Below are 14,780 nucleotides of genomic sequence, written 5' to 3' on the forward strand. Positions count from 1 at the left end.
AAAGCCATGATGAAAACCATTTGGTCTAAGTGGTTTGCTGAGTGGAAGAACTGACCAAGGCAGATGACAAAGTCATAATTGTTGGATATGGTTAGGAGGCACATCTACCTGCACAGGAAGAAGGAGGGATCAAAATGAGCTACTGCCAGAGACAGCCAGAGACAGGTGGTTTTAAAGAGAAGATGCAGCAGGTAATCCCTAAGAGATGAAGAGTTGGGAATCAAAATAAGAGCCCAGAGGAGGGTAAGCCATATGTGAGGAATGTCGATGGACAATTTCCTATAAATAGAAACTGGCAAGAAAGCCACGAGCTCTGGGCCTCTGTATAAATCAGAAAAGACTTCCTTTCTCCAGAGTATCACTTGACTGAAGGGTTAAAAAGTAGATGTAGTGGCTGGCCATGAATCAACTGGCTATGCCATCTACTTGTTCTCTGCCATTCCTAGAAAGGGGACAATAGGATTTCCGAGGTTTACTGTGAACGAGGTACTGAGACCAATCTTAGATTCGATGTAATACATCTTAGCCTTCGGCTTTCCTCTGCCTCATTAATGGAAACAAAAGAAGAGACAAAGAGCTGAACATGGAGGCACAAACTTTGACTCCTACCTGCTGAGGCAGGAGGATTACAAGTCAAGGCATGTCTGAACTTCAGAATGAGTTCATAGACCAGTCTGGGCAAATGGCATAATGAGAGAGAGCTGAGTAGACAGTGTAGCAGAGAGCACTTGCCTAGCAGGCCTGAGGCCCTAGGTTCAATTCCCAGGACTGCTGAAAACACACGGGGTGGGCCAGCTAGATGGCTAAGCGGGAAATGGTGCCTAATTGCCCAAGTTCAATCCCCACAACCCATATGTTGGAAGGAGAGAAATGAACTAATTCACCCAACTTGTTCTTTATCCTACAAATGTACTGTGCCATGCAACTGCACATACACACACACACACACACACACACACTAAACAAACAATATCACTTGCTCATTGCTGGGCCACCTCACTGTTCCTCAGGCCAGCCCTTTCCTAAATACAGATTCTCAGCACAGCAACCCACAGAGGACAAAATACCATCTGACCTTACAAAGGAAACCTACGTACATATGGGCCAGGCCATCAAAGGCTATTTTGGCCTCTTTGTTCCTCTACCAATTCATTAAGTTGAGGAGCACATCTTGTACACAACTCACCCAAACACAGAAACATGACGAAATGGGGCTCTAAAGGATGTCCAAACCGGAGGCCAGCGTGGCATGCTCAGGCAATAGCGACTAGGCTTTCACAACCATTTAGAAATCCACCCTGGCTTACCCTTGCAGTTTATAACTGGGTACCCAGTATTCCAACAATCAGCCCAATAAATCATTTCCTGTACAGATTGGCTCAGGTAACTTGAAAATGTTCCAGTTTCGTAGATATTTAGAGACCAGTGAGTAATGTACTGAGAGCTACAAATACAGAGGAAACCCAACATTGAGTGGATTCCCCCATCCCAGCTCCTCTCTGAGTGTTGGATAGGAATACAAGAAAGGGCCTGGCCCCTTCCACCTCCAGAGTGAAGTCTGCAGAGAATCTGAGTCCTATATTATCCCTTCTCACCCTCCACGGCACTCTCAGAAGCAACCAGCATGGTCATAATCCATCTGACATACAAGTAAAAGATGAACAAAGACTTGGAAACTTAAGGGGGATGCCATCTCTACTCACCCAGCATACGGCAGAGCTGGTAATACTCACTGACTCTAATATCTTCGTATCTATGACTCTTTGCCAAAATAATATGTTCAGAAGTGCCCTTGCTATGGGAGGGAACAGTAAGTTTCCAAATACACGCCATACACAGAGAGCTGGGCGGGGAGGATTGAGGTCACTTTCTGTTTGGGATTGGCCCTGCTTGGCCCTGCTTGGCCATGCATTGTGTTTCTTTGCTTCTGTGAATAATAGAACGTGTCATCTTGGCCTTGATAAAGAGCAAGCGGCGATAACGCCACACAGCCAGGATCTAGCTTTGTCACGAGAGGCATAATTAAATTCTCATAAACCAGACACTACAACTGGCCCATCTGCTTCTCCTCTTAGTCATTCTCTGCTGTACAACCCTGCTGAGCAAGCAGGAAGGGATGGGCATTGCTTGCAATGAACATAGAGACCTTGCTCTGTAGACTAAGATGGACTGCTCAGCCAGGAAAAGTCTCCTCTAAGAAGTGAAGTGTCAGAGGCAGAAGTAACAGGAATGGTGGTACAGGTAACACTGAGAAGTTGCTAAGCCTTAGTGTTATACACTATAGATGCATGATCTTAAAAATTGCAAAGCAGGATTAATGTTGACAGACAGACAGATATCTTGAAGCTTTACATGTGCACACACCCCTAGAGCAGGCCACTCACTACAAGCAACTAGCACGTCTGTTACTGTGTTAGACACATACATACACACACACACACACACACACACACACACACACACACACACACGTGCCCGCGCCTCAGCAAGTACAGGAAAGCACGAGCCTTGTGGGGCTATTGAAGCTGTAAGATCTCTAACATACATCCCACCAGCCGAATGTCCTCAGCAGCAATGTTAACTCTCCTTGAATAAAACCCATGATCCTAGAGCCCATTATACTATAGTCTCTGCCCTAAGAATTCAGATTATCATTGTAACATTGCCATACAGCAGGAGAACAAAAAAAAAAAATGTTCTTTAACCTCGCTCGCCCCCCACCTGTGTGTGTGTGTGTGTGCGCGCGCGCACGTGTGTGCATGTGCGTGTGTGTGTGTTAGGAGTCTTCTTCAATCATTCTTCACATTATTTTTAAGGAGTATTTCTCACTGAACCTGAAGCCCCAGAGTTCCGCTAAACCGGCTGGCTAGCAGGCCCTAGGATCCAACTGTCCCTGGCTCTCAATGCCTGAGGTAGAGACATAGACTGTCACATTCAGTGGTTTAGCTGGGTGCTGGGGATCCAAAGTCAGCTCCTCATGCTTTCTAGCAAGCACTCTGCCTGCGGAGTCAAAGCAATATTCAAACATGATCGTCCACCTCCTGCTCTGCTCTAGTGAAGCCCACATCCTAATTCTGCATGGCCGGTCCGGCAGTAACAGGAAGAAGGGAAGCAAAGGCGCCTGAGGAAGCAGCACACTTGGTTAGCTCTGCATGACATGTATTTATTCACAAGGTGGGGTGGAGCCTGCGAGGAAGGGCTCGAAGGGCTCAGATCTCTGCTTGCTGATGTTCCCACCCATTCTCCCACCAGTCCACTCTGCTTCCACATCCTTGCTCACTTGTGTGCCCCCTTCCCTCCTCTCCTTACCTGCTTTCTCCTCCCTTGATAAAAGTAGCCAGGCTGCCAGACAGCTGTGACACATGCCAACAGGGGACCTGTACTCAGCTGTAAATCCAGCTTCCAGGAGGGGCTTTTTTTTTTTTGGTTCATGCATCTCATTGAATATATTTAAATACATTATATACAGCCCCTGGCTGCAGGAGGCAGAAAGAAAGGCAAGTGCTCTTTCTGAAATCCCAGCAGTAAATAGAGAAGGCACGGGTGTGTGTGTGTATATGTGCATACATGTGTGTGTCTGTGTGTGTCTGTGTGTGTCTATGTGTGTCTACACACACACACACACACAAAACCACATATGTACATATAAAGATATATACACCCTTATGTACATATATTCATATATATATATGTACTTACATGTATTCATGTAGATGTACGTATGAGCACATATACAAATGCATATACACATACATGTATACATTCACATGTATATACACATGCATGTGCGAGCACACGTACACACACAATTCACTGGGTGGACAACAGTGCAATATGATTAAACCTGTACTAAGGGGGGAAATGCATCAACACTGGTCTTAAGGAACCTTGAGCTGGCACTCAGTTCCTCTCTGAAGTGAAGATGGACTCCAAAGGGGAAAGACTGAAAATGTTGCCACAGAAATGAACAGGATCTCTGATGCCACAAAACTCTAAGTCTGGGCCCAGAGCCACGGAGCCACGGAGTCATGGAGCCACATCCTAAGCCTGCCTTTTTTCGGATGCTGCTAGAGTCAGTCTTTCTGGCCACACCCCAGGTCAGCACCTGGGCAGGCTACAAGGCCTCCCATTTATCACATGAGCTTTGAGCTTAGGAGTTTGTACTCTGGTGACAAACTCCTCAGAGTGAGACCTGCCTCTGCTGCTTCAGGGGACCTTAGGCTTCCATTCCTCCTTTGTAACTCAGAGATTGTGGACAGCTCCTGCCTGTGGGACATGGGAGGACATGGTACACTCTCAATACTACTACATAAAGGTCACCTTCTGTTCCCTGGGCCCTGTCATCACTTCAGCTAGGTTTAAAAGCCAAACATTTCATCTCTTGGCCCCCAATCTACATATAGGTAAACTGAGGAACAGGCTAGTAACTGGCAGTGTCTGTCCTTCAGGCATAAGTTGACACCATGACAAGTTCCTTTCACCTGCCTGGAGTCTCAGTATTACAGACTAGCCTTTCTCCAACCAATCCTGCTACCACCAAGGCAACTCTTTCTGAAACACTGCCCACCCTGGCCTTCCTCTACCCCAGAGTCAACCATGCACCCTCTTTATTTACAGTTCAGCGTCTCCACTTTTCCAAGCACAGCCTTCGGCTCCACGGCAGGGCACACTCACCATTCTGTTCCACTGGCTCCCAACTCCCAGCCTCATGCTGGTCATGCGATGCCTCATGGTTGCTCCAACATACCCTCAACTCTTCCCACATCTGTGATGGCACCCACTCATCCTCCATCACCCTCCTCCACTCTCTCAGAGCACCCAGTCACCCACCAGAGCCTAGCATGGTATCACTTAGCAACTGTCACCCGCTGTGCTAGTAAGATCTTATAGCTTTGGGCAATACATGCTTGGGATGCACCAAGGCTTCTCAACCTTAGCATCACTAGCTGGGTTGGATAACACTGTGGGGGAGGATGCCAGCTCTGTGCACTAGGATTTAGCAGTGCTCTTGATGACTACCCACTTACACAAGTAACAACACATACAACTACCAAATGCCCTCCAAATGTTACCACACACCATGGGGAGAGCACACCCCCGATTAACAAGCCCTAGGATATACTTACGTCTTTATATATGTCTGTACATATCATATGAACACTAGACTAACAGATTCTAATTCTTCTAAGCACCACCAGGACAAGACTGCACACAGTGTGAATACATGACATAAGTACATGCATGAGTGGGTACATGTGAAGCAAAGGGCATGGCAAGGCTTTACAGGAGCCCTGAGCATGGGACCCAGACTTGAGCACACACAAAAATCCTCCGTGTTCTTGATAAACATTACAAACAACACACAAAAACTTCTGAATCACCGCACTATCTGGGGAACTGAGCCCGTGCACAGTGCTTTGGATATAATGAGCTCAGTAAAATTTTAGAGAGTGAATAATTTCTACCCCAGAGCAGTATTTGCTGGAGAGAGAAAAAAATCACAGCTAATATAATCAGGGAGTCACTAGTGCCCACACGGGTTAGGCTGAGCACATTTTCATCTTTCTTGTGCTTTCTCTCTTTGCTTAGTGAACAGAAGGGATGGAAGTTGAGAAGCTGTGTGGAGTCACAGAATGGACGGGGGACTTGGAGTCACATGGATGCCACAGAACGGACAGGGGGCCATGAAGTTTGATACCAAGTTCATGGATGATTCACCTGGAGTACAAGATGCCCTAGTGAGGTTGTAGAAGTCACCACCTATAGGAAAAAACTACTTCCGTAGACACTAGATAATAATAATGATGATAAACAGCCAGAACTTTAGACTTCTTCAAACTTTTCAAAAATGCATTTTGGATGGAGCATATATTCTATACAAGAGAGTATTTCGAGGTTCATGGTTGCGTTTGGGAGTTTCCATCTCCTGAGTCGTAAAATGAAATTTCCTGCTAGCCACAGAGATTGCTGTGGGGACTCTCTGAAGCAGTCTGAGGGGAAGTGATTGCATGGGTGGTATTTAACAATGGTTCCATTTATTCTTCTTTATACTGGTCAGAGCTCTCATCAGCAAAGCAAGAGGCACAGAGCTTCATGCTCCACACTTAGTTGATAACACACACACACACATACACACACACATATCTTGCGTCCTAAAAGAAGCACTGCTTAAATGACAAATAAGAAGACTGCACATGCCTCCTGGGATGGATAACCTTATCTAAAAAGTGGCTCAAAGAGTTCAAAGTGTCATTTGACCAAAGTCACAAAGCAAAGGGCAAACTTTATCTTTTCTACTGTATTTCTAACTAGGCTCCTTTCCCCCATAAAATCCTCAACCATAAGAAGAGGTTAAGACATCAACAAGGAAACATGTACAGCAATTCCAGACACACTGGCTTGCCTGCCCCGGACCCTGCCCGAGCAGATTCATCCTGGATAATGCTGAAACTCACTGGCTTCTGGGTGTGGTCAGAAAAGGTGAGCCCAGCCAGGCAAAGTCCACAACGTGAATGAGAGTGATCCGGGTGAGAGAGAAGTCAGACAGCTTTCAGATGGGGAAATGGCTCAGTTGGGAAACATGCCTGTACAAGCAAGAAGACCCACCGCTTGTCTAGAGAATTGGGTGTTGCTACACTCTTCTAATGCCAGGATCATAAAAATCGTCAGATCCCTGGGGTTTGAAGGTCAGCCAAATTAGCCTAAATGGGACCCTTGTTCCCACTGAGAGGAAAAGCAAGATAAGGTGCTAAGAAGATAGCTCATTAGGTTGTGTAAGCCTGGTGACCTGACTTCAGATTCCCATGACACACATAAAACCAAGACAGAATAATAGCACAAATACCTGTAATCCCAGCACACCTACACATGGAGAGTGGAAAGAAGACAGGATAATTGCCCACGCACAGGCCAGCCCAGCTTTGACAACAATAGCAAGGCTCTGTCAAACAAGGCTGAAGATGAGGACAGACACCTGAGGTTGGACTCTGATGTGCTATGGCACATGTACACCCATGCTGTGACATGCACACCCCCACACATGCATACACACATGTCAAATAGATTTTCTTCAGCCCTCCAACCTTACCACATCCAAAACTCCACCTCTCTGAGTATCCCAGCACGGTCACCTACTAAATGACCCACAGGGAGGTCTTCTAGTAAGTCTTTTTCTTCAAGCAGATTACATATAGAATCAGTGTGTCTGCTCCTATGACCAGGTCCCACAATTATACACCAAGATCTTGGCAAGGATGTGCCACTGGGTGATGGTGTCACTTTCTCCCATTAACCACCCCCCTACACATACAGAGAGGTTCCTCAAAATTTACCAGCTAAAGAGCAGACATCCTGCTACACGGTGAGAATCATCTCTTTAAATCATCCGAAGAACAGTCTTGCTCTGTGTGCTTTCAGTCACAAAACCCCCAGAGGGGCCCCTCCTGGATCCACCTGGGGTGGGGCTGAGGGATCAATGCCTATACCTTGGGGCCAGCAACATCAAAGTGTTCCAGCTCTGGCCAGCTTCTCTTTCTTCATTTTTTTCCTTTCTTTTTTTTAGTATACATTTTCTAAGGCAGCCAGAAAGTAAGAAAATCATGAAAAATGCATATGGATTTGGATTGTGGGAAGCACAGGTAAAGCAGGGGCTCTTACCAGGATGAAGGAAGGGGGAGAGGTTCCTAGCACTGAACTAAGAATCAGAGGCATCTGTCTCCATCTTAGACACCTGACATGGTCGCCCTACATGACCTTCTTAGTTCTATGTTCTCAGACTGGTATTTTTTAAAAAAAGACAAAATATAGAGCCAGGTCTAGTGTGCCTAGCGCTCACAAGCCTGCACAGCTATGGCTTCTAACCACCCTCACCCTCTCATCCTCCCCATCCTCCCCATCTTCCTCGTCCTCCCCATCCTCCCCATCCTCCCCATCCTCCCCATCCTCCCCATCTTCCTTGTCCTCCCCATCCTCCCCATCCTCCCCATCCTCCCCATCTTCCTTGTCCTCCCCATCCTCCCCATCCTCCCTATCTTCCCTATCTTCCTCGTCCTCCCCATCCTTTCAATCCTCCCCACCCTCTGTGTCCTCCCCACCCTCTGTGTCCTCCCTATTCTCTAAGTCCTCCCAGTCCTCTCAGTCCTCCCCATCCTCCTTGTTTCTTTCCCTGATCCCCTTCATTTCACTCAGTGTACATGTTCCTATAACAGACTTCAATGATTGATCCCAGCCCAGGTCCTTCCCCATCCAAGTAACTCCTCTGTACTTTCTTGCCATATCCTAGGGCCAATGAATATAATCAGTTCATAAATCAGGCTTTTGCAATATTGTGTACTTCTCAAGCCAATCAGTTGGTTTATAAAGAGACAAATTAGAATCTGTGACAGTTTGACTAACCGCATTTCAAAATTTTAAAACAAGTAATGTTTACTTCAGTTCTTAATATATGGGGCTTACTAAATGTTAAGGGAACTGAAAGCCATAACAAACATAGAAAGAAATTCAACTTTTTAAAATGTTACCAATGGACTGTTTATTAATAGATCCTTCCACTCTAGTTGTATATTTACCACTGCAGATTGTTATTGCCAAAAAGACTTCTACAGCTGTTCTGTAAAAGCCCTGATTTCAGGAACGATCCATGTGACTCAGAACAGGGACCTTATTTCCCATCCTTCCTTGTAGTTAGGCTTAACTATCAGAGCTCTAGCTTGTTCACATCTTGTCTGTCCCTAGTCCCTCCCTTTTTCCACTGCCAGAATGGAGGTCCCCGTGTGGGGCCATGATATCAGTCTACACAGAATATAGCAATACCTAGAAGGAGTCTGCAGTTGGGTGGCTTGGTGGATAACAGTACTTGCTACACAAGCCTGAGGACCTGAGTTCAAATTCCAAGCAATCATGTAAAAGAAAAATCCTAGCACACGGGGCATGGAGAAAGAAAAAGTCCAGATGCTCGCTGGCCTGATAACCTAGCTGAAACAGTGAGCTCCAATTCAGAGCAAGACCCTGTGTCTCCAGGGAATAGAGAGCTACAGAGCAGGATACCTGATGTTCTCTGGACTCTGCTCATGGACACTGATGCATCTCATAAAATACACACACACACACAAACATACCACCACCACCATAAAGACAAAAATAACCTGGGTTGCTGATACTATAAAGAACCACATTGGCCCTGGACTACTTACCAAGATTTGTATACGAGGGAAACACCTAACCGTTTTAATCAAAGAGTTTGATTTATAAATGAAAGGACTAGTGTTTAGATCCTCCCACACACACCCATCCTCATGTAAACACCAGGCAGATAAGGCAGCCATCTGTAATCCCAGCCCTGCAGAAACATCAACAGGATCCCCAGAGCACGCTGACTAGGTAAACTAGCTGATACATAAACTCGGATCCAAATGAGAGCAACACCTGACATCAACTTTGAGCGTTCATTCTCACACATGAATGCACGCACATAGAAACACACACATTCAGCCACAGGAACACACATAAACAAAAATATAAAGATAGAAAATTCAACATAGGCTGCTGCAGCCGCAGCCATGAGTATGCTCAGGCTACAGAAGAGGCTTGCCTCTAGTGTCCTCCGCTGAGGGGGAAAAAGAAGGTCTGGTTGGATCCCAGTGAGACCAATGAAATCGTCAATGCCAACTCCTGTCAGCAGATCAGGAAGCTGATCAAAGATGGGCTGGTCATCCGCAAGCCTGTGACTGTCCATTCCCCGGCTCGTTGCCGGAAAAACACCCTGGCCCGACGGAAGGGCAGGCATATGGGCATAGGGAAGAGGAAGGGCACTGCCAATGCTTGGATGCCCGAGAAGGTGACCTGGATGAGAAGGCTGAGGAACCTGCGCCGGCTTCTCAGGAGATACCGGAATCCAAGAAGATTGACTGCCATATGTATCACAGCCTGTACCTGATCTGAAAGTCAAAGGCAATGTGTTCAAAAACAAGCGGATCTTCATGGAGCACATCCACAAGCTGAAGGCAGACAAGGCCCGCAAGAAGCTCCTGGCTGACCAGGCTGAGGCTCGCAGGTCTAAGACCAAGGAAGCACGAAAGTGCGGGGAGGAGCGCCTCCAGGCCAAGAAGGAAGAGATCACCAAGACTCTGTCCAAGGAGGAGGAGACCAAGAACTAAAGCTTCCCTCGTGTCTGTACATAGCGGCCTGGCTGTGGCCTCACGTGGATCAGTCATTAAAATAAAACAAGCCTTTGTCCGTTGCCCTCTTTAAAAAAAAAAAAAAGAAAAGAAAAAGAAAATTCAGCATAAATTTAATTACATGCTTAACAACCGAGGTATGTTACTGATGCTACACTTATCAATAACCCTTAAATAATACAGAAATGCTTAAGATACCAGACATGTAGAGGAATATTTAAGAGGGGAAAATACCTTACCTACAATAGGTGAGCATGAATACTTCACATTAAATTCTTACCTGACAGCGAGAGATCCTCCCAGACTCTCGCCCTCCCTGCATTCTACCAGCACAACAGACTTCAGCATTTTCATCTTTTCAGAACATGCTAAAACACCCTCAAGAAACCATTCCGAAATTCCACATTTCCAACAGTGATAAAGATTTTTGCTGCACTTACTAGAAAAATGGCCTTTGGTTATAAATGGTAAACATTTTTTAAACTGAAAAGAATAGACTCACTGAAAGACAAATGTCTTAGAGCATTAAAAAGGGGATCTATCGTTTGAACAAATTGGAAATATCCCCTGATATGTTTGTCATTCTAGAGAGTTCTAAAACCGATGCCATCACATCTGACAACATCGTAAGGTCGTCTGGAGGCAGGACAATTAGAAGAAGAAAGAGTATGTGCTAACATCTGAGGCTTTTAGTAAACAAACAAGTTGAGGGTGGAAAAGGAAGGAGAGGGGATGGGAGGGAAGAAAGAGAGTTAGTGGTGGGCAGAAGTGAAATGCTAATGCTTGCTTTATAATTCACTTAAGAGGCAGGGGCACTCAGCAGTGAAGAGCGCCTGGTGCTCCTGCAGAGGCCCTGGGTCAGAGTCCCAGCTCGCAGATGACAGCTCACAACCTTCTGGAACTCCGTATCTAGGAGACCCAGTGCCCACTTCTGACTTCCATGGACACCAGGCATGCCTGTGGCGCACATACAAACAAGCAGGCAAAATGTTTACACACATAATATACAATAAGCCCTTAAAAATTAAAGAGACTAGAATCTAAGCTTATATAGACCCACAAACGCCTTGATTCATTTTTCTATTGAAATTATTTTGGACATAAATAAGAAGGTTTTCCATGAGTCAGAGTCCTCCTACTGGACTCATCCCTACGTTGTCTTTAACATTTATTCTATTACTAGGTCTCAATTCATATCAATGAGATAGTTCTTAATTAGCCAAAGCAAGAAAAGTGAAAGCCACAGGAAAATTCAAGGGAAGGAAGGCTGGAAATAAACACAGGGGCACGTGGCTTTATGGGAGCAGGACAGAAGGTCTGAGAGAGGGGGCAGCCACACCCCTCCCTGTAGACCTATGATTTTCTTGCAGAGAATGTGTGCGTGTACACATACCATATTTATATTACAAATTAGAGTGTACTCAAGCCCCACTACCACACACACACACACACACACACACACACACACACTAGCATGTATTCCTTCAGTACAAACCAGCTGATAAGGAAGAGACTCAAAACTAAGCTGCATACCAGGAATAAACTCAGAGGAGCTTGGCTCGGGACTCGACATTTTCCATTAGTAATCCCCCACAGGTAATCTGGCTCTATAATGAAATTTAAGCTTCTTCTAGTATTTATCTTCATCAGATGTACCATACTATAAATGGCTGAGATTCCGTCTTGTCAGGAACAGCATGATACCTTCTAGGCCTGTGACACATGACCTTGCCAGGGTCCCCATTGCTCCTCTTAGATACTACAGCACTCTCTCTCCCCACCCTGACGAGGAGGCCCGAAATAAACCAGAGGCCTCAAGTCCCATGATCAGTATCATAGGCGATTCTTCCAGCTCCCCAACTGTCTTACTTCCTCATGCTGTCCAAACCTGCAATCCCCACATTGTAAATCAATGTGCATTTTCCATTTATCTTCCTAGAGCTTAGATTCTGAAGACACAACATGAATAGATTGTCACCTCACCATGCAGGAGCCCAGCTGACACCCAGCTGTTCCTACCCCATCCCCAACAGGCAACTTAAAACCTATTCTATCAGGAGTATGAAGGAAAAGGGAAAAGATTTAAAATACATGCACCTCCCACCACCCAACACACACACACACACACACACACACACACACTCACTCATGCATGCATCCACGCTGTACATGCTTGTACACACACAGACATTCCAGACATTGTCAATATATCACTGAAGATTTAGTTCACTCACAAGAGAGCATGAACGAGACCCTGGGTTTGATCTCTAACACGGATAAATAAATAAATAAATAAATAAATAAATAAATAGGGATTCACAGGAAGGTTGACAGCACAGGCACTCTTCTACGCCATAAGGTATAATTAATCTTTTACCTTCGCTCAAGAATTCATCATGTTTATCTTTTATTGTTGTTTTTCTTTGATTTTGTTTTTGAGACAGATGCTCACTCTATAGGCCTAGATGGCTTGGAATTCACTGGGTGGCCTATTTCAAGCTGACCTCAAACTCACTCCAGGCCTCCTGCCTCTCTGGTCTCCCAGATGCTAGGATTACAGCATGAATCACTACACCCAGGTCCTCTGTTTTTCTCAGCATAGCTGTCACTTGTCCCTGTCCTCTACTCTGCCAAAGAGACACAGTAAACTCTACTCACAAGATAAAATACAAAAGAAAGTCCCTTCTAAGCCGCCATACAACGGGAGGCCTGAAATTAGACACAGGAACAGGGATGTGATGGAGAAATGGCTCGCTCTGTAGGTAGGAATATGTGCCATGCAAGCACGGAGACCTGAGTTTACGGATTTGCAGCACCTATGTAAAAATCCAGGCCTGGCTGCAGGTGCCCATAACCTGCGCACTGGAAGGTGGAGACGGGGAGACCCTGGAAACTCTCTAGCCAGCCAGAGCTGGGAGCTTCCGCTCGGTGAGAGGCCCTGCCTCAAAAGAATAAGGTGGTGAGAAATAAGCAAGCACCGGATGCCCTCCTCCATCCTCCTGTGTTCCCAGCTGCAGGTGGGTAGCCTGGCAGCACCAGCTGCATCTTCCCCAAGGTCACCAAGAGCATCTTACTCTATAGTCTTCAGTTTAGCATCCTCAGCCCTCACTGTGATCATCTGGCCAGCTCTGCTGCCACCTCTTACTGGGGACACCGGCAAGACTCATTTTAGAGGCACAGACTAGAGGATAGGAGAGGGCTTTTTGTAGAAGTGGCACCACAAAAAGGAGATGACTGTGGGGCTCAGAAAATATATCATAATGCCATACAAATTTGTTAGTATGACTCTATATGAAAGGTCTAAGGAGAAGGCTCATTGGGCCTGCATTTAATACCCAGATTCCATAGTGCAGCAGGAGCAGCCACACACTCCTGGATTTCCAGTACTGGGAGGATTCTTAAGAGCTGCTGGCCAGCCATTCTAGCCAAATCAGTGACTTCTCAGTTCAATGAGAGACTCTCACCTCAAACCATAAGATAAAGATCTACTATCAACCTCTGTACAGGCACATGCATGAATATGAATATGTGAACATTCACATAAGGAAATTCTCAAAGGTTTCAGCCATTTATAAATGTACACAGTCACGGTGTCTCCCAAGCTGACAATCCATGATGCCTAAGACTGAAGCCAGGGAAGCTAAGAATCCTCCGAGAGCACGACAAACCTGAGAAGGGCTTCAGAAATCAGCTCCCACTCACGCGAAGCAATCTTACATGCTAAGAAAGTCGAAACTGAGGTCAGCCGCAGCCACAGCTGGCTCCTTGTATCCAACTCAGGAAGCTGCATCCCTGCCAAGCCACGCCTACATGCCAGGAGGCAGGAAGGGTACCCACAGATAGATGACTGCAGGAGGCAGGCAACACACCAGTGTAAAAGACCTTCCCTCAGACCACATGGCCACTGGATGGACAGTGCCCTTGGCTGCTCAATCTGTCCTTTTGTTATTCCCTTTTCCTGGTGAACAGAAGCTCACAGCGCAACTGCTGTGTACATCCAGGCCTGGTGCAGTCTCCCCGGGATGGTGGCATTCTAGGCTCTCTGCCACAAACCTCCCACAGTAGAGGGCAGCCCCAGAAGAGAGCATGGGCCCGAGTCTTTAGTCATCAAATCCATCAAATGCTATGCTTGCAAGAGACATCCTTTGCCCAAAGGGGTCACACGGAAGACGAGTGGTGAGGGGTTGGGGGTGGGATCTCCAGTCAGATGTATTGAGCAGAAGCAGGCTAACAGTATTGCTATGGGACTTTAGCGTTTAACAACTAGCAATGGAGGGATGGCCACTGTGTGTCAGGCTGCCTGTAACCCACTTCATATTAACTCAGTGAAGCTCAGCCACACTGTGAGGCACAGGCTTAGCAGGCATCCTCTTTACAGGTGAATTCTATACACAATGCCATAGGGTCTGCATTAATTACTTATCTCATTGTCATGACAACTTAACTGACAAGAAGTAACTTAAGGGACAGACAGTTTGTTCTGGCTCGCTCACTGAGAGTGCAGTCCGCCCTGGAGGGAAGCCATGTGGGCAGGGATTGGCAGCTGGTCCCATTAGCTACCCAGTCAGGAAGCAGAAGACATGAATACTGTGCTTGGTTTGCTTG

The 14,780-nt window shown here is 46.2% G+C and overlaps 1 protein-coding gene and 1 pseudogene across 3 annotated transcripts in view; one reads left to right on the forward strand and one right to left on the reverse strand.

The window, feature by feature from the left end:
- Camk1d (calcium/calmodulin dependent protein kinase ID) overlaps positions 1–14,780 on the reverse strand; it is a 395,379-nt gene that overhangs the window by 278,447 nt on the left and 102,152 nt on the right. The window lies entirely within an intron of this gene.
- Positions 9,558–10,175, forward strand: LOC110289258 (annotated as a pseudogene).

The sequence above is a fragment of the Mus caroli genome, chromosome 2 (assembly GCF_900094665.2).
Source record: "Mus caroli chromosome 2, CAROLI_EIJ_v1.1, whole genome shotgun sequence".
NCBI classification, from domain to species: domain Eukaryota; kingdom Metazoa; phylum Chordata; class Mammalia; order Rodentia; family Muridae; genus Mus; species Mus caroli.